This window comes from Cibotium barometz, chromosome 7 (assembly GCF_041138505.1).
Source record: "Cibotium barometz isolate CiBa-2024 chromosome 7, ASM4113850v1, whole genome shotgun sequence".
Taxonomy (NCBI): Eukaryota; Viridiplantae; Streptophyta; class Polypodiopsida; order Cyatheales; family Cibotiaceae; genus Cibotium; species Cibotium barometz.
The window spans coordinates 37,453,001-37,476,791 of record NC_141052.1 but is presented as its reverse complement, the minus strand read 5'-3'; the positions used below and the strand labels follow the sequence as shown (position 1 = coordinate 37,476,791).

Below are 23,791 nucleotides of genomic sequence, written 5' to 3'. Positions count from 1 at the left end.
GCCGTTGCTAGGACACCCATGCGTGCATCAAGGAAGATTTGGATGGACTAAAAGAAAAGATTTTTGTGAATCAAATTTTGATACTGGATCTTGTTGGTTGGCCAGATGGTCTTCAATGGAGAGTCTAGAGGACACATTTTGTAATACAATGGACTCAAAATTTTGGAGGATGATGATCAGGTAATATTATGATTTCTATTGAAGGATTGTTTTAAAGCCAGTCGAATCTGTTATAAATGGCAATTTCATATTGACTGTGTCCATGGTATGCCTACCTTAATTTTTGCATGAATCGCTGCGGCTAGGGGGCCTGGGAACTCTTTTCCTCGGTACCCGGGCAAAACACAACCAAATATTTATAAAGGAATCCCACCAATACAGTGGTCGACGGGTGGTTGGCTAACCCATGGGCCAGTTGTTGTTGGTGATCGGAGGATTCTTGCGAAACAATTAAGATGCGATTAGTTACGTTAGTTAGATTAAGTCTCGAAAAGATCTTGTTTTGTGGGAGGGGATCAGCGGTTGTGCCTCGTTAAAGGAGGAAAAAAGCGGTGATTCCATGGACCAAGTGCAAGTCTATTCTTGATCTGACCATGTGACTTTAGGTTCGGTCAGATCAGTTTAACTAGTAAGACTTTGACTCGTTAGTGTAATTCCCCCGTTAGAAGATTTTCCCATGACGGAATCGCCCGTGCCTTCCGGGCGAGGGGATTTTTTTCGGGCTTGGGAACCGCCGGGCTAGTCTCTCGTCTGGAAATCCGCGAGCGAGGCCCCAAGTGTGGATCCCCACCCCGCATGGGAGGCCGGCGCTACTTCCACCGTCGGAACCCCTGGAGGGGGGGTCTCACACGCTGGTATCAGAGCTTTGTTGAAAGCTAATAAGGATAAATGAATTCTTATCAAAAGTTGATAATAATAAAAACTGAGAAAAAGCATTTTCATATTGTATTTTCATTACGTAAGCTTCATTTAATCAAAGAAATTATTCTTATAGATGAACGTTCCACACTCATCTAGTGTTCCCGACCTCACCCAGTCATCACAAGGCACGACTGCATTTGCCTTTGAGTATCTCATCTCTTCCGCTACAACTTGAACGAGCCGAGCCAGACTCGTAGGCCATTTCGAGGATCTATATTTCCCTGACCCAGCGGAGAGACGGCAACACAAGTGGTTTGCAGGGCAGTATGTCCACGCCTCTTACGACCAGCGTCATGCAATGCTGAGGCAAAATCTCTCATTGACCATGATTCTGATGAAGCTGAAAGTGATACATGGTGTTATTTTATATCACTCAACGCCTCAAAATTTTAGACTTTCCTACCAAATCTACAGACTCCTTAGTCGCTTTATTCCTAATAAGGAGAAGATAGTAGCTCCCTTGGCAGTAAGGGAACATTTGTATCAGGGCATGTCTAAAGCCAGTACCGTCGTCTTAGTCGCTTTATTCCTAATAAGGAGAAGATAGTAGCTCCCTTGGCAGTAAGGGAACATTTGTATCAGGGCATGTCTAAAGCCAGTACCGTCGTCTTATGCGTCTCCCGAGGAGATTTTGACTTCTGGAGCCGAGCTGCTCTATGTACATATTGCAACCTTTCTATAAATAAAGAAATGTTTTGTGAAAAAAATCCATGTTTATGGACAAACTAATAAAGCAAAATCTATTACCGGCGGCGGACATATGTCATAGATCTCCAATAAGATCATTTATCTTGTTTAAGAAAATTTTTTTTGAACATCTTAAGTCTTAGGATCTCGTGGTGGACGATATCAAAATGAAAATTTAATAATATATCATTTTTGGCAGAATCATGAGGCGAGGAAACCGTGGCCGTCAGCCAGACCCTCTCTGAAGAGGAAGAGCTCGACCCCGACATTCGCAATGAAAAGATGCAGGGGAGAAGAGAGCTTGAGCTCTTGCAAGCACACAAACACACTCACAAAGCCCTAAAAGAGAAGAGAGCTTGAGCTCTTGCAAGCACACACACACTCACAAAGCCCTAAAAGAGAACACACAAAGTGAGAGGCTAAAAATCTTCTTCTTCTTTTCTCACAACACTAAACACACCATATACAAAGATAAGAGTACACACAATATGAGAAGGTACTCAACCAAATACATACTAGGGTTCTCTATAGTGTGAACCCAACTAAATGAGCTGATGCTATAACTACACCAGTCTCTAGAATGGCTGTCATAGAGCCTGTCATCCCACTGGCCACATATCACCCATGATCTCACCAACCATGCCAGTGGTGTAAGTGTGGGGCCTATCCCCCCCAGGTGGGTCATCTCAGTGTCCACTGCCTCACTAGATGAGCTCGATATCTTAACACTCCCCCTCGAGCTCAACTCCATCTCATGTACACCAAGCAAAGCCCTGAATCTGCAGAGCGTCTCTGTACCTAATGCTTTGGTAAAAATGTTAGTGACCTGATCCTGTGTGCTGATATAAACAAGGTCAACGTCTCCTGCCAAAACCTTCTCTCTGACAAAATGGTAGTGGACCTCTATATGCTTCATGCGAGCATGAAAAATTGGGTTCCTGGCCAACTGTATACTGCTAATGTTGTCACAAAAAATGACAACTTGTCTATCTACTGATAGACCCAAATCTACAAGTAGCTTTCTCAACCAAGCTACTTCACATGCTGCCATAGCAACACCTCTGTAGTACTCGTGGATAGAGCAACCGTAGGCTACTTCTTGCTGCTCCAAGTCATAGCAGCACCACTCCCTCCCCAAAGAAAACATGAAGCCACTAGTAGATCTTCTATCTGAGATACTACCAGCCCACTCAGCATCTGTGTACCCATGTACACATATCTTTGTCCCAGTTTCATAAAATAGTCCACAATGAAAAGTAGACCTCACATACCTCAGTATACGTTCCAAATGCGGCTTCCAGGGAACCTGCATAAACTGACTCACCAACCCAACAGCATAGCTCAAATCTGGCCTGGTGATCGTCATGTAGATCAAGCTTCCTACTATGCGCCTATACATAGTAGGATCCTCTAAAATCTCTCCTAAATTTGCACTCAACTTGCTAATATGATCTAATGGCACTCAGATAGGCTTACAACCTGTCATACCATGCTTGGACAACATGTCCAAGCCATACTGTCTCTACAGTACTCCAATACCATGTGGTGACCTAATCACCTCAATGCCCAAGAAATATCTGAGCTCCCCCAGATCCTTCATCTCAAACTTCTGTCTAAGCAAGATCTTTACATCAAAGATCTCTGCATCATGGTCCCCCGTAATGATCAGGTCATCTACATAGATGACAACAAGCACAACCCCTCTATCACTGTGTCTCACATACAGCGAGAAATCTGCATTGGCTACATGAAAGCCAATAGTGACAAGATATTCAAAAATCTTGTCAGACCATGCTCTTGGTGCTTGTTTTAAGCCATACAAGGCTTTCTTCAACCTACACATATGCTCGGGGTGACTCACATCCTCATAACCACGTGGCTGCAACATATACACCTCTTCCTGCAAATCCCCATGCAAGAATGCATTCTTTACATCCATTTGATGTAAAGACCATTGCTTTGACGCAACCACTGCTATCACAACTCTCACTGTTGCCATCTTGGCAACAACTGGGCTGAAAGTTTCCTCATAATCAATACCTGTTATGTTTTACTTTGTACACCCACTTGTATCCAATGGCTTTCTTGCCTTCAGGCAATCGCACTAAATCCCCAGTCTCATAATCAATACCTGTTACTTTGTACACCCACTTGCATCCAAAATGGCTTTCTTGCCTTCAGGCAATCGCACTAAATCCCCAGTCTCATTTCCATATAGTGCATCCATTGTTGAAAGAACGGTAGAGGAGGAGGAGACACACACACAGGAGCAAACCCTAATGTATATTGCAAACCCTAACCATAGAGGGAAGCCATCTCAACTCTCACACAAAGCATAATGCACTAATCCATAATCCACACAACACACTATGAGTTGTGTCCACACTCATCTAACCCTAGCTAATGTCCACACACTATGACCAGCTGGACACGCGGTCATTTATGTCTCACACATGTTCCTACCTAACATGCCAGCACATAGCATAGCTGGCTCACTGCTGACATCGAGCTTGAATCTCAACACTCCCCCTCAAGCTCATCCCATGTACTCCCAACATAGTCCGGAAGTACTCAAACTTCTCCCTGCTAAGTGGCTTTGTGAAGATATCAGCCACCTGCTCATCAGTCTTCACATACTGAAGATCAACTGTACCATCCAGCACCTTTTCTCTGACAAAGTGATAATGGACCTCTATGTGTTTGGTCCTCGCATGAAACACTGGATTCTTGGCCAACTGTATACTGCTCATGTTGTCACAATGAATGACAACTTTGCCATCAATAGGCTCACATAAATCTGCCAAGAGACTCTTTAACCATATAGCCTCACAAGTAGCAATGGCTGCACCTCTGTACTCAGCCTCTGTACTGGATAAAGCAGCTGTGGGTTGCTTCTTGCTACTCCAACTCACCATGGCACTTCCAAGTGTAAAAGCATAACCACTAGTAGATCTCCTGTCATATGAACTACCTGCCCAATCAGCATCTGTGTAGCCACATATATCCAAGCTTTTACCACTCTCATAAAGTAGACCATAATGTGCAGTGGTCTTCACATATCTCATAATACGTCTCACTGCATCCAAATGTGGTTTTCTGGGGCTCTGCATAAACTGGCTTACTAGCCCCACAGCATAACTCAAATCCGGGCGTGTGATAGTCATATATATGAGACTACCAACCATCTTCCTATACATAGAAGGATCATCCAATTCCTCGCCATAATCAGCCCGCAACTTCACATTTTGCTCCAAGGGTGTACTCATGGGCTTACACCCTGTCATGCCATACTTTGCCAACATATCCAATGCATATTGGCGCTGTACTAACCATGTACTTGCATGATCTTTGAGCACTTCAATTCCAAGGAAGTATCTCAACTCACCAAGATCTTTCATGTCAAATTGTCCACTCAAAGCTTTCTTGACATGCATCACATCTGCACCATGATCACCTGTGATAATCAAATCATCCACATAGATGACGAGTAAAACAATCCCATGCTCTGTCTTCTTCACATAGAGTGAAGAATCTGCTGTAGAAATTTGAAAACCAAGTGAGATAAGATATCTGCTCATCTTATCACTCCAAGCATGAGGTGCTTGCTTCAGACCATACAATGCCTTTTTCAATCTGCATACGTGAGTGGGATATCTTGGGTGTACATACCCTTCTGGCTGTGCCATGTACACTTCCTCTTGTAAGTCTCCATTTAGAAATGCATTCTTGACATCCATTTGATGCATTTCCCAGCCATTAGCTGCAGCCATAGCAATGACTGCTCTCACTGTGCCCATCTTAGCCACTGGACTAAACGTCTCATCATAGTCCAATCCTTGGGTCTGTGCATAACCCTTTGCTACCAATCTTGCTTTATGTCTCTCAATAAAACCATCAGATTTGCACTTCACTTTGTAAACCCATTTACATTCAATAACATTCTTGTCCTTTGGTAATGCAACCAAGTCCCATGTGTCATTATGGACCAATGCGTCCATCTCTACATCCATTGCTTTCTCCCATACATGCTCTCCAATAGCCTCTGTATAGCATGTAGGTTCCACATGCTTCACCATAGATGTCATGTATGCATAGTGCATAGCAAAATCTCGATATGTCAATCTGTCAACTGGATATCTGACTCTCTGTGATCTCCGCAATGCGTGCGGGTCACTCTGTACACCTGTAACTCTAGCATGTGGTGGCACATATCTGTCCTGCCTAGCACCAGGTGTGCGTAAAACAGGTATGCCAAGCTCATCATCCAAACTCTCTGAACTAGATGACTCATAACCTGTGATTCCAATTCCTTCAACCTTCTTCTTTCCTTTATCCATAGCACTACTCCCAGTGCTCACACTCTCATGCCTCAAACATCCTGACCATGGACGCACACTATTACTCTCAGCCTCTGCTGCTAGCCCAGACATAGTAGTAGAACTAGAACTTGCTTGTGGCAAGTTCACCAGGCACATCAGTCTCAAGTGACTCAATGACACCCTCATCTTTTGCTTTGTACCAACTAGCAAGCTCATCAAACACCACATCTCGTGAGATGACCACTTGTCTAGTTTGTGGATTATAACATTTGTACACCTTTTGATCCTGTGCATATCCAACAAATACACATTTCTCTGCCTTAGGATCCAACTTCCTTCTTCTTTCATCAGGCACATGTACATAAGCTATACATCCAAAAACTTTAAGGTGTCCAATGTCTGGCCTGTAACCTGTAAGCTGCATCTCTGGCGTGCTTCCATGAATGGCTGCTGTAGGTGTTTTGTTCAATATATACACTGCTGTAGCACATGCTTCTGCCCAATAGTAATCTGGCATGCTCTTTTCATTGAGCATCTCCCTTGCTACTTCACATATGACTCTATTCTTTCTCTCAGCCACCACACCATTCTGCTGAGGTGTATACCTGCAAGTCAACTGTCTTCTTATTCCATGCTTCCTCAAGAAATGCTCAAAAGCCTTCGAGGTATATTCACCACCTCCATCTGTTCTCAAACATTTAATCCAACAGCCATATTGCTTTTCTGCAAAAGCTTTGAAATCCATGAACTTTTCCAACACTTCACTCTTCTCTCTCAAAAAGTATATCCATGTCATCCTGCTGAAATCATCTATAAATGTCACATAGTATAAACTGCCTTTGATAGATGGGTTTTGTGCAGGACCCCATACATCACTATGTACGATCTCAAGTGGCCTGCTACTCATATTTCCTTCTCTAGGAAACCTCAACCTTGCCTGCTTTCCAAACTGACAGGCTTCACAAACATGCATATTTCCATCATATTTGAATCTAGGCAATCCACTGACAATGCCTCTTGTTTGCATGTTCTTTAATCTCTGTATATTGACATGTCCAATCCTCTTATGCCACATATCAATGTCCTATACCACATTTCTACTCTTAGAGAACATGGCTGATTTTAGCTCAGGAATTCCAGCATCCAGCTTAAACAATTTGCCTTTTTTCTTTCCTTTAGCAACAATGACTCTACATCCATGTTTAAAATCCTCAACAAAGCAACCATGCTCGTTGAAACGAACTTGTAATCCCTGTTCCACCATTTGACCAACTGAGGCCAAGCTCTTTGTGATAGAAGGCACGTACAATACATCAGACATAGACTTTGTTTGACCATTGTGCATGACCAATGGTACACTTCCAACATGTGTAATGACATGCTGGGTATCATCTCCTGTTTCCACATAGCCTTTGACATCCATAGGCTTCATATGCTCAAACCATTCTCCATGACATGTCATATGGTTTGATGCTCCAGAATCCATATACCATGTATCATCATTCTCAGCATTTGTCATCATTGATCCAACAACATGTTTCATGGCGAACAAATGATTTGCAGTGCCATCATTGCTGCTTGATGCATAATTTCCACCACCATGTTGTGCATAATTTCCACCATAATGACCACCACGTTGTGCTCTACCCCCTCTCAAATCATTCTGTTTGTGAAAACAATCTCTCGCCATATGACCATATTTCCCACAATAATGGCATTCAACATCTTGCATAGAGTTTTTGTTGGCCTTGCCAACGTCCTCTACCACCGGGGTTACCTCTGCCTCTTTGAGGGGTATATCCACGACCACCTCGAGCACATATGAAGGCTGAAAATTTTGTTGTGGAGACCTGTCCTGCCATCCACGACCATTACCACCACGTCCACATGATGTGAATCTCCCCCTGCCTCTAAAGCCTCTCTGTGAGTAGAAAGCCTGATTTCTGCCATCATCATGGCTACTAGTAGATGCATCCAGAAATGAATCACTGAGTTTGATTTCCTCAACCAGCAAGAGTGAAACCAACTCATCAAAATCTGGTAAACCTGTACTCCTCACTGAGATAGATGTATCAAAAGATTTATATTCCTTGCGAAGACCACGCAAGGTAATATCCGCCAAATCATCATCAGGCATGGGGGCATTTATTGTGGCCAATGCATTTGCAAACTTCTTTATTTCTTGCACATAATCATGTATGCTCCTTTTATTCCTTTTCACATTGTGTATCTGCTGTCGCAACTGAGACTTGCGAGCACTCGTATCTGTATCAAACATCTTGACCAAAGTATCCCATGCATCTTTGGGATTCTCAGCATCCTGTATGTGTATGAGCATAGCATCAGAAATACATATAGACAGATAATGCAGCACTTTGAATGCTCTCTCTGACCATTGCTTATGAGTAATAAGCTGCTGTTGTGTAGGTTGTCGAGGTAGCTCAGGCTTAGGCTCAGCACCTGTAATGAGATTCCAAAATCCTTTTCCTTTCAAGAAACTCTTTATGCTGTACTTCCATGCCTGGAAGTTCTTCCTATCCAGCTTTTCACCAACAATCTGAACTGGATTATCCGACATGTTTGCTCAATGCAGACACCTTCTGCACACCTCAAATCTGTAAATGAGCCTTCCTTAGCTCAACCACACTCCAATGAATGTTCCAGATACTCTAAGGTAGCCAACAAACTCCAAATTTGATGTAGAAAATCAACCTGTATGCATCCAAGATGAACTGACTCACGCAGTCCGAGATACCCTATTTTGATGTGCTTCCACGGCTCCAAATCACAATGTAGTGGTGCAATAAAGTATGGGCAACTTGCATTGACACCTAAACAACCTCAATGTAGAGTATCAATACCATCTGACATGTGTACATATCAATTTTTGAAAACCCCTTTCTCTGTTTTGGGAAAAACCAGAAAAACCAGTAGTAATTTGGCTCTAATTTCTTCAATATTTGTCCAAATTGAGTAACCAGGCATTCATTAGCTTAGCAATAGTGTCCATCAACGCCATGTAAGAAGAATTTGTCCAATTGTATAAGACCAAAGATTAATTGCTCAATTAAAATTACTCTGTTTCTCTGCAACCAGTGGACAGCCTGTTTAATCAGCTCATTCCCAGCTCAATTAGGCATAATTCATCAATCCAATCACATATCCCTCTTCTCCAATGTGTATAGCATCCAATTGCTAAAGAAATTGTGGAAGATATCAACTAACCAAGTAGGAATCGATCTCCTCGTACCAAAATAGTGAAAAAAAATACTCTGTTTTCTCTGTGCTGGCTGCGCCGCCTGCTCTACAGTGATTTGGGAAGGTTTGAAGTACTATTTGATGATGGGTTTGAGTCCCCAACACACCTAGGCATGTGTGCAATCCATCAATGGTTGGATTTTGGCCAAAAACTCACTCTAAATGCATCAATTTCCGACTTGCTTTTCTCTGTTTTGTGAGAGCTCAAAAATCCAGAACAGGCAGATTGTTATAAGAAGCACGCTGACATGCAAAATGGAAAATTGGAGCAAAACAACTATGCATCCTCGAGCAATAACAATGAGGATAATGAAAGGTTGTTTGTTATGCAGCATGTCATTAATGCCATGTCTGAAAATGTTGAAGCAGCACATAAAGATGATGTATGGTACGTTGATTCAGGTGCTTCGAACCACATGACAAGTCATGGGGAGTGGTTCAAGGAGATGAAGAACTTTGAAAGACCAGGTTTTGTGGAAACAGGGGATGACACTGCTCATCCAATTGCCCATGTTGGAGATGTGCCATTGTCTATACAGGATGGCAAAGTGAAGTACCTTGCAGATGTACTTCATGTTCCGAACATAACAAAGAATCTGGTTTCAATTGGCCAGATGATTGAGCAGGGTTTGCAGGTTTGGTTTAACCTTGATGGTTGTTATGTTAAAGACTTTAAAGGCAAGTGCGTTGCAAAAGGCAACGGAGTGGGCAGAATGTTTACATTGAATGTAAACATGCCTGAAGTGAGTGCTGCGATGTTTGCAAATGGTTCAAGAATTGTTGCAGACACAGAAATTTGGCATAAAAGGATTGGACATGTGAATATACAAAGAATGAAGTCTATGCAGACTAAAGGAATCGTGATAGGGCTGCCAAAGTTTAAAGTTGAAGGTATACAGCAGAAAATATGTGAAGCATGCCAATTTGGAAAGCAAACAAAGCATGTATTTCCACATAACAGATATGTGAGTAGAAATGCACTAGATGTTGTGCATTCAAATGTATGGGGTCCTACGAAGACCATGTCTATGGGAGGCTGCAGGTATTATCTGACATTTATTGATGACCACACAAGGAAAGTGTGGGTATACTTCATGAAGGAGAAGGGTGAGGTGTTCACTCACTTTCAGAATTTTAGAGTTATGGTTGAAAAGCAAACAGGGAAATATGTAAAGTGCCTAAGGTCAAATGGAGGGGGAGAGCACTTCTCCAATGAGTTCTCTGAATTTTTGAAGAAAAATGGTATTCGGAGACAATTTACATGCAGATACACTCCGCAGCAAAATGGAGTTGCTGAGCAGAAAAACAGGCACATTGTTGAGATTGCGCGAGCATTGATGGAAGAGAAGAATATGCCGCATAGCTATTGGGCTGAGGCTGTTTCTATAGCAGTTAACATCATGAGAATAGGACTCCAACTGCAGCCATACATGATGTAACTCCAGAGGAGAGGTTTACTAGCAGAAAACCTGATTTGTCTCATTTGAAAGTCTTTGGATGCATTGCATATGTGCATGTGCCAGATGAGCTGAGAACTAAGCTGGATCCAAAAGCTGAAAAATGTGTGTTTATTGGATATTCCCTTGAGCAAAAGGAATACTGGTGTTATAACCCTTCTACACGTGAGTTGAGGGTAAGCAGGGATGTTGTCTTTGATGAGATGAGCAGCTGGTATGCTACTAAAAAAGAAGATGTTGGGGCTGATGTGAGTGGAAATGTGGTTGCACAGAATGTAAGTCAGCAATCACAGTCTTTGAGTGGACCAGGAGAGTCCTCAATCATCAACAAGTGGTTCTGTTGTGATAGACCATGGAGTGGCAGGCTGCATCATAATACCAGTCCTGCAAATGTGATTAGTACAACACATAAAGGAAAAGAGAAAGTGGTTGAGCTCCTTGGTATGCCTGACATTTTTGAAGGGCATTCTCATGTTGATGGAGAGTCTAGTGGCTCAGAGATGAGCCTTGATGAGGAGCTTTGGATACCAGCTATGAGAACACCTGGTGTAAAGAAGGCTATGGAAGCCATGAATGCAAAGCTGCGAAGATCTGGGAGAGTGAAGAATCCTGTGCAGAGGTTTACCTATGATGGTTATATACATACATGGCAAAGGTTGTGCAGGTTGTAGAGCCCACATGCATTGATGAGGCTATTGGAAATGTGTGTTGGGAGAAAGCTATGGATGAGGAGATGGATGCACTATATGGAAATGAGACTTGGGATTTCGTGCAATTGCCTGATGGCAAGAAAGCCATTGGATGCAAGTGGGTGTACAAAGTAAAACATAACAGTGATGGAAGCATAAACAGGTACAAGGCTAGATTGGTAGCCAAAGGATATGCGCAGACATATGGCATTGATTATGAGGAAACTTTCAGCCCAGTTGCCAAGATGGCAACTGTGAGAGTTGTGATAGCAGTGGCTGCGTCAAAGCAATGTTCTTTACATCAAATGGATGTAAAGAATACATTCTTGCATGGGGACTTACAGGAAGAAGTGTATATGTTACAGCCACCTAGTTATGAGGATGTGAGTCACTCCCCGAGCATGTTTGCAGGTTGAAGAAAGCCTTGTATGGCTTAAAACAAGCACCAAGAGCATGGTCTAACAAGATTTCTGAATATCTTGTCACTATTAGCTTTCATGTAGTCAATGCAGATTTCTTGCTGTATGTGAGACACGGTGATAGAGGGGTTGTGCTTGTTGTCATCTATGTAGATGACTTGATCGTTACGGGGGACCATGATGTAGAGATCTTTGATGTAAAGATCTTGCTTAAACAGAAGTTTGAGATGAAGGATCAGGGGAAGCTCAGATATTTCTTGGGCATTGAGGTGATTAGGTCACCACATGGTATTGGATTACTGCAGAGACATTATGGCTTGGACATGTTGTCCAAGTATGGTATGACAGGCTGTATGCCTATCTCAATGCCATTGGATTAGAATGGCAAGTTGAGTGCAGATTTAGGAGAGATTTTGGAGGATCCTACTATGTATAGGTGCATAGTAGGAAGCTTGATCTACATGACGATCATCAGGGTACTCAACCAAATACATAATAGGGTTCTCTATAGTGTGAACCCAACTAAATGAGCTGGCGCTATAACTATGCCAGTCTCTAGAATGGCTCACACAACCTGTCATCCCACTAGCCGCATATCACCCATGATCTCACCAACCATGCCAGTGGTGTAAGTGTGGGGCCTATCCCCCAGGCGGGTCATCAGTGTCCACCGCCTCACTAGTAGATGAGCTCGATATCTCAACACTCTCCCTCGAGCTCAACTCCATCTCATGTACACCAAGCGAAGCCCTGAATCTGCGGAGCTTCTCTCTACCCAATGCTTTGGTGAAGATGTCAGCTACTTGATCCTGTGTGTTGACATAAACAAGGTAACTGTCTCTTGTGCCAAGACCTTCTCTCTGACAAAATGGTAGTGGACCTCTATATGCTTCGTGTGAGCATGAAAAACTGGGTTCCTGGCCAATTGTATACTGCTAATGTTGTCACAGAAAATGACAACTTCTCTATCCACCACTGATAGACCCAAATCTGCAAGTAGCTTTCTCAACCAAGCTACCTCACATGCTACCATAGCAGCACTGTTGTACTTGGCCTCTGTACTGGATAGAGCAATCGTAGGCTGCTTCTTGCTGCTCCAAGTCACAGCAGCACTCCCCAAAGAAAACATGAAGCCACTAATAGATCTTCTATCTCAGATACTACCAGCCCAATCATCTGTGTATCCATGTACACATATCTCTGTCCCAGTTTCATAAAATAGTCCACAATGCAAAGTAGACCTCACATACCTTAGTATGCGTCTCAATGCATCCAAATGCGGCTTCAAAGGAACCTGCATAAACTGACTCACCAACCCAACAGCATAGCTCAAATCTGGACAGTCATCCAAGAATACGTTGGAATCCCGTCATCAAGTTTAGCAGAGGGGGATTTCATGTGCGTGAATATGCCATGGACATTCTTAGAGATTCTCCAGCAGAGGTAACCAGAAAAAGACCATTAGAGCCAGGGTTATGGAGCACAGAGTGCAGAGATTGGCTAGAGGGGGCTTGGAGAATACTAGGATGCTATCGGCTACATGAAAAGGGTACTGTCAGAGTAGCTGCTTCCAGGAGGGGTCGGCTGTACCAGAAACCAAGGCGACTGAAGGGGCATCCAGACATGGCAAGGCGGCTGCAAATAATAGCATGTTGGGATTTATTAGCCGGTCGGCTGACTGCTGCTGCTGCTGGTCGGCTAGCACTTCTCTTTTCCCAAGGGCCTATAAAAGGCACTCAAGGCTCATCATTCTTTTCATTCAATCCCCTAGGGATTAGATTAGTAGTCCTATAGTAGGACCAAATTTTTGGGTGTTTACACCTTTTTATGAAGGCAGCCTAGGGCTGTAGCAAAGTACCCTTTTTGTACCATATGAAATATATTGAATTTCTAGCACATCTCTCTCTCTCTCTCTACTCTCTCTATATCTGCGTTTTGCATCAGATGGTTTCCCAGTAGTGTTTAGGGCTGAAAGAAGACTCCCAAAGCTTCCGCATGATACACTTCACATCTCTGTTCAAGCAGTTGAACGAATTGAACAAGATCTGTTGTTTCGTCGTATTTGCCCATAATTTTAGAAATTTGCACGGCCGTATTTCTGTATGAGTCATTGAGGCCTATGTGAGTGCTCTTGTCGGAAGAGACTAACTGAGTCCTTGGGCCACCCCCCTTCCTAGACTAGTCAGTATATCCAAGGTGTGGGCATCTAGGAAAGGGTTGGTACTTATAGGATTTACGGGAATGTTAGGCAAGGGGCCAAAGCCTGGTGGAATTGAAGTGATAGGGGGTGTAAACCCCGATGACACGCTTGTTATAGGCATGGTCAATGGCATGGGGAGGTGAATTGGCGGCATGGATCTCAATGGCTCGAAGATGTCAGCCACCATTGGGTTCAGTCCTTGTGTAATGTAAGCAATCCCTCTATTGTGGCCATGTCAGAGTGCCTAAATGCTCCTTAATGAGCAATCACAGTTTTTTTTAATACTTTCCCACATCCCGTTACAGCCTCCAGAGGCTTGGCGTGCTCTTCGTTGGATCAAACGGGTGTCCATTTGCCCTCATTAGCTTAGGCGCTATACAGACATGAACGACCTCTTAGAGATATTTTTCTAGAAAAAGCGTATGCTAGGAACTTCCTAGATGGAAGAGGAGGCATCACTATCTCAAGACGAAAAAAAAATTCTGAGAATTTTTTCCTTGTTTTGCAGCACATTTTTTAGGGTGTTCCAAGGAATTTTGAAGAACTCTGTATGAGCGAGTTGTAGTATTTTTGGAGTACTACAATTTTGTTTTCCTAAGCCGTCCGTGATTTTGTAATTTAGACCCTCAAAAAGTAGCCCGAATATGACTCATCGTCGTTTTTGCGCTGTTTTTGCGATTTTTCGTGGTTTTTGGGCTGTTTTTTGCCTCGATTTTCAGGTCAAATTTTGAGGCTGCTGGTCAGAGGCCAAAATGATTGATTTTGACTTCGGACGAACAATTCCAAAGTCGAAGAGCTCGATGTCGGCTTTTTGATGAGCCCTAGAGCTCCTTCATTGGATACACAGTTTAGGAGATACGGGCCTCCAAATAGGGGTGGTTTCCAGAGAACTTATATTTCACGCCGTGAACTCTTCACGCATGAACCGGACTTCACGTGAAGATCAAATTTTGATTTTTTTTTAATTCTTATTTTTTTGGACGCGTGAAATTATGTATCACGCCATGAAGAACTCTTCATGCGTGAACCAAACTTCACGTGAAGATTAAATTTTGATTTTTTTCCCTTTTTTTTGGCCGCGTAAACTTCTGTTTCACGACATGAAGAATTCTACAGGCATGAACCAGACTTCACGTGAAGATTAAATTTTGATTTTTATTTATTTATTTATTTTGACTGATTGTGAACTTCTATTTCACTCCGTGAAGAACTCTTCACGCGTGAACCAAACTTCACGTGAAGATTAAATTTTGATTTTTTATTTATTTATTTATTTTTTTTGCCACGTGAACTTTTGTTTCATGCCGTGAAGAGCTCTTCATGCGTGAACCGGACTTCACGTGAGAATTAAATTTTATTTTATTTTTATTGCTATTTTTTGGACTCTAGTGGGAAATACAAATTTTCCTCTTTGGAGGGAATATTTTCTGAATTTAGAATGAAAGGAATATGGGCATTTTTCCAAAAAAAAGGTAAGTGGAATCAAAAAAGTCAACCCTTTAACGACACACCTTACACCCTTCATAAAAAATGACTCCCAAAATGGACAAATTGACAACTCATGAATGCTCATTAGCCTTAATGAGTTATGTAAAAAAGTGATCAAGAATTAATCCAAAATTAATCCTTTCATTAATCTCTCTTTTTTACACTAATCAAGGACTCTAATTAACCACTAATCCTTAATTAATTCACACAATTGAGCACACCATTGGATAGAGCAAGGAAAAACTAATTTGTGTGCATCAACAATTGTATAAATTAATCTAAATTAGAGGATTAATTAGACTCTTAATTATAGTCTCCTTTTTAAGACAAAATTAAGCAAAGAGAGTCAAATTTCTCCAATTGATCAAAAAATTGATGTGATTAGGTGTTTTGATGCATCTAGATGCTCTCAAAACATTCAAAAATCCCAATTTCGACTACTCAAATGATCAATTTAGACCCCAATCAACACATTTCTAAATTTTTAGCCTCTTGATCAAGATTAATCACTCTTAATGATAAAAACCAGTCCATTAAGAGAAATTAGTCAAAATCAAGGATTTTTTGATGGTTTAAATTTTTTTTTTGAAAGATTACGCTACTCCTAATGCTTGCTAACACTCTAATCCAAACAATTTCAACCAAAAGCACACAAACAACAACAAAAACAATAAATTATCTAAAAATTAAGCAAAAAGCATTCTTTTCAAAAACAAAAAAGAGAGCTATTCTACACCAAATCTAACACAAATCACCATCAAGTCCATATCTTTTTCATGGAAAACTACTAATCAAGATAATGGAAAATGGGTTATGCATAGATTAGAGACAAAACGATGGAAAAAGCCAAGGGATGGCTCCCCAGCTCTGGCAGGCGATGCCAAAAATGTTAAGGCTCACCCTAACGCTCCTTGAAACACATCCAAAAAGAGCTTACCTAGTGAACCACAACGGTCGTGAGGATCTTTCCAATGGCCGAGTTCATAACCCTCGAGGTCTCCAAGCTCTACAACTCCTTGAGAAGCAATTCCACCACGTCTCCCGTGAGCGTTGTCACACCGCCGTGTTGCACTATGGGTCATCGTCCCTCCTCTCACCTCACTTCACTCACACACACTCACTACTAGCATGCATTAGGGAGGAGAGAGATTAGCAAGAGTAAGACTCAATTGCACAATGGGAGAGTCTATTGTATTATGAGAGAAATTCACTTATATACATGGCCATAAGTGTTCACACTTACTTAAACTATGGCCGACCGGGCAATTTAGGCTTATAAGAGGCCTAATGCTATTACAATGACTACTCTCATAATATATCCATGAAGTACATCACTTAGGACTTCATCCAAACTTGCTACCACATGCTCTTAAAGCTGGAATTGCCATAAATACTCTGTCATACCATTACAAGCGCCCGTCCAAGTTGTAGCTTTGGACACTATTGCTTGATATCTTGAATGTATGACCCTTTGGTGTATCTACCATGACTCCTTGATGTAAGATTATGGCTGAAAAGATGCACAAGGGAAGAGAGCTTGAGCTCTTGCAAGCACACACACACACACACTCACAAAACCCTAATAAAGAACACACAAGGTGAGAGGCTGAAAATCTTCTTCTTCTTCACTCAACACTCAACACACCATATACAAGATAAGAGTACACATAATATGAAAGGTACTCAACCAATACATACAAGGGTTCTCTATAGTGTGAACCCAACTAAATGAGCTGGCGCTATAACGATGCCAGTCTCTAGAATGGCTGTCACACAGCCTGTCATCCCACTGGCCGCATATCACCCAAGATCTCACCAACCATGCCAGTGGTGTAAGTGTGGGGCCTATCCCCCAGGCGGGTCATCAGTGTCCACTGCCTCACTAGACGAGCTTGATATCTCAACACTCCCCCTCGAGCTCAACTCCATCTCATGTACACCAAGTGAAGCTTTGAATCTGCGGAGCTTCTCTGTACCCAATGCTTTGGTGAAGATGTCAGCTACCTGATCCTCTCTGCTGACATAAACAAGGTCAAGGTCTCCTGCCAAGACCTTCTCTCTGACGAAATGGTAGTGGACCTCTATGCTTCGTGCGAGCATGAAAAACTGGGTTCCTGGCCAACTGTATACTACTAATGTTGTCACAGAAAATGACTTGTCTATCCACTGATAGACCCAAATCTGCAAGTAGCTTTCTCAACCAAGCTACCTCACATGCTGCCATAGCAGCTCCTCTGTACTCGGCCTCTGTACTGGATAGAGCAACCGTAGGCTGCTTCTTACTGCTCCAAGTCACAACAGCACTCCCAAAGAAAACATGAAGCCACTGGTAGATCTTCTATCTGAGATACTACCAGCCCAATCAGCATCTGTGTACCCATGTACACATATCTCTGTCCCAGTCTCATAAAATAGTCCACAATGCAAAGTAGACCTCACATACCTCAGTATGCGTCTCAATGCATCCAAATGCGGTTTCCGTGGAACCTGCATAAACTGACTCACCAACCCAACAGCATAGCTCAAATATGGTCTGGTGATCGTCATATAGATCAAGCTTCCTACTATGCGCCTATACATAGTAGGATCCTCCAAGATCTCTCCTGAATCTGCACTCAACTTGCCATTCTGATCCAATGGCATGGAAATAGGCTTACAACCTGTCATACCATACTTGGACAACATGTCCAAGCCATACTGTCTTTGCAGTAATCCAATACCATGTGGTGACCTAATCACCTCAATTCCCAAGAAATATCTGAGCTCCCCCAAATCCTTCATCTCGAACTTCTATCTAAGCAAGATCTTTACATCAAAGATCTCTGCATCATGGTCCCCCGTAATGATCAAGTCATCTACATAGATGACAACAAGCACAACCCCTCTATCACCATGTCTCACATACAGCGAGAAATCTGCATTAGCTACATGAAAGCCAATAGTGACAAGATATTCAGAAATCTTGTCAGACCATGCTCTTGGTGCTTGTTTTAAGCCATACAAGGCTTTCTTCAACCTGCAAACATGCTCGGGGTGACCCACATCCTCATAACCAGGTGGCTGCAACATATACACCTCTTCTTGCAAATCCCCATGCAAGAATGCATTCTTTACATCCATCTGATGTAAAGACCATTGCTCTGACGCAGCCACTACTATCACAACTCTCACTGTTGCCATCTTGGCAACTGGGCTGAAAGTTTCCTCATAATCAATGCCATATGTCTGCACATATCCTTTGGCTACCAACCTAGCCTTATACCTGTTTATGCTTCCATCACTGTTATGTTTTACTTTGTACACCCACTTGCATCCAATGGCTTTCTTGCCTTCAGGCAATTGTACTAAATCCCAATTCTCATTTCCATATAGTGCATCCATCTCCTCATCCATAGCTTTCTCCCAACACACATTTCCAACAGCCTCATCAATGCATGTGGGCTCTACAACCTGCACAACCTTTGCCATATATGCATAGTGATGTGCCACATAACCATCATAGGTAAACCTCTGCACAGGGTTTTTCACTCTCCCATATCTTTGCAGCTTTTCATTCATGGCTTCCATAGCCTTCTTTACACCAGGTGTTCTCATAGCTGGGATCCCAAGCTCCTCATCAAGGCTCATATCTGAGCCACTAGACTCTCCATCAACATAAGAATGCCCTGCAGAAATGTCAGGCATCCTAAGGGGCTCAACCACTTTCTCTTTTCCTTTACGTGATGTGCTAATCACATTTGCAGGACTGGTATTATGACGCAGCCTACCACTCCGTGGTCTATCAACAGACCCACTAGATAAGGACTCTCCTGGTCCACTCAAAGACTGTGATTGCTGACCTGCATTCTATGCAACCACACTTCCACTCACATCAGCCCCAACAACTTGTTTTTCAGCAGCATACCAGCTGCTCATCTCATCGAAGACAACATCCCTGCTTACCCTCAACTCACGTGTAGCAGGGTTATAACACTTGTATCCCTTTTGCTCAAGGGAATATCCAATAAACACACATTTTCCAGCTTTTGGATCTAGCTTAGTTCTCAGCTCATTTGGCACATGCACATATGCAATGCATCCAAAAACTTTCAGATGAGACAAATCAGGTTTTCTGCTAGTAAACCTCTCCTCTGGAGTTACATCATGTATGGTTGCAGTTGGAGTCCTGTTCATGATGTATACTGCTGTAGAAATAGCCTCAGCCCAATAGCTATGCGGCATATTCTTCTCTTCCATCAATGCTCGCGCAATCTCAGCAATGTGCCTGTTTTTTCGCTCAGCAACTCCATTTTGCTGCGGAGTGTATCTGCATGTAAACTGTCTTCGAATATCATTCTTCTTCAAAAATTCAGAGAACTCATTGGAGAAGTACTCTCCCCCTCCATCTGACCTTAGGCACTTTACATATTTCCATGTTTGCTTTTCAACCAAAACTCTGAAGTTCTGAAAGTGAGTCAACACCTCACTCTTCTCTTCTTTCATGAAATATACCCACACTTTCCTTGTGTGGTCATCAATGAATGTTACATACTGCAGCCTCCCATAGACATGGTCTTCGTAGGACCCCATACATCTGAATGCACAACATCTAGTGCATTTCTGCTCACATATCTGTTACGTGGAAATACATGCTTTGTTTGCTTTCCAAATTGGCATGCTTCACATATTCTCTGCATACCTTCCACTTTAAATTTTGGCAGCCCTGTCACAATTCCTTTAGTCTACATAGACTTCATTCTCTGCACATTCACATGTCCAATTCTTTTATGCCAAATGTCTGTGTCTGCAACAATTCCTGAACCATTTGCAAACATCGCGGCACTCATTTCAGGCATGTCTACATTCAACGTAAACATTCTGCCCACTCTATTGCCTTTTGCAACCAACCTGCACTTGTCTTTAAAGTCTTCAACATAACAACCATCAGGGTTAAACCGAACATGCAAACCCTGCTCAATCATCTGGCCAACTGAAAGCAGATTCTTTGTTATGTTCGGAACGTGAAGTACATCTGCAAGGTACTTCACTTTGCCATCCTGTATAGACAATGGCACATCTCCAACATGGGCAATTGGATGAGCAGTGTCATCCCCTTGTTTCCACAAAACTTGGTCTTTCAAGGTTTTTCATCTCCTTGAACCACTCTCCATGACTTGTCATGTGGTTCGAAGCACCTGAATCCACAGACCATACATCATCTTTTTGTGCTGCTTCAATATTTTTTCAGACATGGCATTCACGACATGCTGCATAACAAACAACCTTTCATTATCCTCATTGTTTCTGCTTGAGGATGCATAGTTGTTCTGCTGCACTTTCCCATTTTGCATGTTAGCCTGCTTCTTATAACATTCTACCTGCACATGTCCAGGCTTACCACAATAAAAGCACGCGTGCATCATTATATTGCCTTTGCCAATTTCCACACCCTCTTTGACTCCCCCTGCCTCTGAATTTGCCTCTTCCACTTATGTGTTGTTGATGTTGTTGTTGTGTATTTTGGGACTGTTGTTTCTGCTGCTGCTGGCCATAATTTTAATTACTTGTTCGGCCACCTCCTTGACCGTGTCCACGGCCTCCTCTACCTCGTCCTCTACCTGAACTTGTGTAGAAGGCCTGTTGCTCTGAACTGTTTTTGTTTTGTGAAGACTGTTGGTCTTCACCCAAGATCTTCTCTTCTATAATCAACATAGACACCAAATCTGTAAAGTTGGGAATGTTTTTCCGAGTCTGAATACACGTCTTGAACGCCTTGTGTTGTGGCCCGAGACCACGTAGACAGACTTCCACCTTATCATCATCATCTACTGACACACCAATAGATGCAAGGGATTCCACAATACCCTTTATCTTCAATGCATAGTCATTCATAGACATGCTCTTTTTCTCCACAGTATGAAGTTCATTCTTCAACTGTATCTTACGTGCCTTGGTATTTGTTTCATAGAGTTTTACCAAGGTGTCCCACGCCTCCTTGGGGGACTTGGCATCCTGAATGTGCCCAATCATGGTGTCCTGTATACTAATGGAGAGCCAATACATAACTTTCCTGGCTCCTTGGTTCCAATCTTTAAACTCTTTCACATCTACAGCAGTTGGATTTATGTCCGGTATCTCCGGTGCCTCTTCATGCTCACCTTCTATGTAGTCCCAATAGCCCTTTTCCATCAAGAAATTCGTCAACCTGAACCTCCAAGCATGGAAGTTATTCTTATCAAGCTTCTCAGCCACAATCTGTGTTATGCCATCATTTGACATCTTGCCAGGCATACAATTTTACCAAAAATAGCACTCTAGTTTGTCCTGCACAAACTGCTGTATTTTCTGCAGTATTTTCTGCAGCGGTACTGTAGTACTCTCAAATGTCACAACCAGTGACTTCAATATGCATACATACACCCAATGGCAACTGTTGACCTCTTTGCAGCAGCACCCACAGTGTCTACACAGCCAATCTATCTTCCTGCAGTTCTTAAAACAGAGTTCTGCAAAGAATCGATGACTTACCCGCAGTGCTTGAAATCGCCTGCTTTCTGAAAAACAGAGGTCTAGACGCGCCCGAAATACGTTTTCAGCCTAGAAAATTTAGTTCGATAGGACAGTATAGTTGCCCTATAGCTTTACTTCCGCGAAGAAAGCTCTTCAATCAGAGATCGTTTGTCGGTGCCTCCCGTAGAGCTCCCGACAAGGGTGTAGTCACCAACACAAATACTATGTCTAGACCTGGTAAGTTTCCCCGTGTTGAGTCAAATTAAGTCGCAAGCTCTACTCCTGGTGGTGCCCTTCCATCAATTCCTTTAAGTTTTAGCCTTGCGACCGTACTCCACCCCCCCACCCCGCAGCGGAACCCAAAAACTTTGATTTCTCATAAGGTGCTAGCAGAGTCATCACAGTAACATCCGCCAATCCCTAGTCGGCATTGTTTATGGTTGAGAGTAGGACGGTATCTGATCGTCTTTGATTCTCCATCTTTCGTTCTTGATTAATGAAAACATCATTGGCAAATGCTTTCACATTAGTTTGTCTTTCATAAATCCAAGAATTTCACCTCTAACAATGAAATATGAATGCCCCCAACTATCCCTATTAATCATTACTCTGGTCCCGAAGACCAACAATATCGCGTTATTCCATGCTAATGTATTCAAAGCATGGGCTTGCTTTGAACACTCTAAATTTTTTAAAGTAACATCGCTGAATCCGTATCCTAGGCAGTTAATGCCAAGAGCGCACCCCCGACATAAAGGGTGGAGTGACTAGTATACACCAAAAGAGGCGGACTGCTCGCCTCGCCCCGAGATCCAACTACAAGCTTTTTAACTGCAACAACTTAAATACACGCTATTGGAGCTAGAATTACCGCAGCTACCGACACCAGACTTGCCCTCCAATGGATCCTCGTTAAGGGATTTAGATTGTACTCATTCCAATTACCAGAATTGAAAAAGCCCAGTATTGTTATTTATTGTCACTACCTCCTCATGTCAGGATTGGGTAATTTGTATGCATGCTACCTTCCTTGGATGCGGTAGCCGTTTCTCAAGCTCCCTCTCCGGAATCAAACCCTAATTCTCCGTCACCCGTCACGACCATAGTAGGCATCTATCCTACCATCGAAAGTTGATAGGGCACAAATTTAAATGAGGCATCGCCAATGCCGAGGCCGCGCGTTTCGAGAAGTTATCATGATTCACTACGTTACCGAGCACATCGGCCTTTTATGTAATAAATGCGTCCCTTCCAAAAGTCAGGGGTTGGTGCACATATTAGCTCTAGAATTACTACGGTTATCCAAGTAGCAAGGTGCCATCAAAGAAACTATAACTAATTTAATGAGCTATTCACAGTTTCACAGTACAAGAGAGTTTATACTTACACATGCATGGCTTAATCTTTGAGACAAGCATATGACTACTCGCAGGATCAACCAGGTAGCTATTATCCTCAGTCACATGAGTGGCACGAGGGCCGCGTGTTCCGACTCCCGACGCGACTATGAGGCAGAGCACCTCCGGTGGGACTCCCAGACCTGAAACGAACGGGGTCCACGGAGGGGCCACGTCAATCACGGGAAACGGCCCAACGATCGCAGATGCAAAACGGCTAAGCACCAACTAGGGAGCCGTTGTGCAGCACCACACGTTCGCCGCCACAAAGAGGGGTAGCTGGGCGCGCACTTCCGCACAGAGTCCCATTACATAGAAAGCCGCCAACAGTCGTCTAAACGACACAGTGCAAGCTCGGGGCAGCTCCAGGGGCCGACAGAGCTGAGGCCGGCCGATCACTCGGTGCCCTAGGAGGGGTCCTAGGTGTCCCAAGGCACCAACGAGGGTGAGCGAGGACAGTCACGTGG

At 42.9% G+C, this 23,791-nt stretch overlaps 1 pseudogene; it reads right to left on the bottom strand.

Annotated features, from left to right (window-relative positions):
* Window positions 1–22,280: 22,280 nt before the first annotated feature.
* Window positions 22,281–23,369, bottom strand: LOC147636954 (18S ribosomal RNA; annotated as a pseudogene).
* Between the last annotated feature and the right edge of the window lie 422 nt (window positions 23,370–23,791).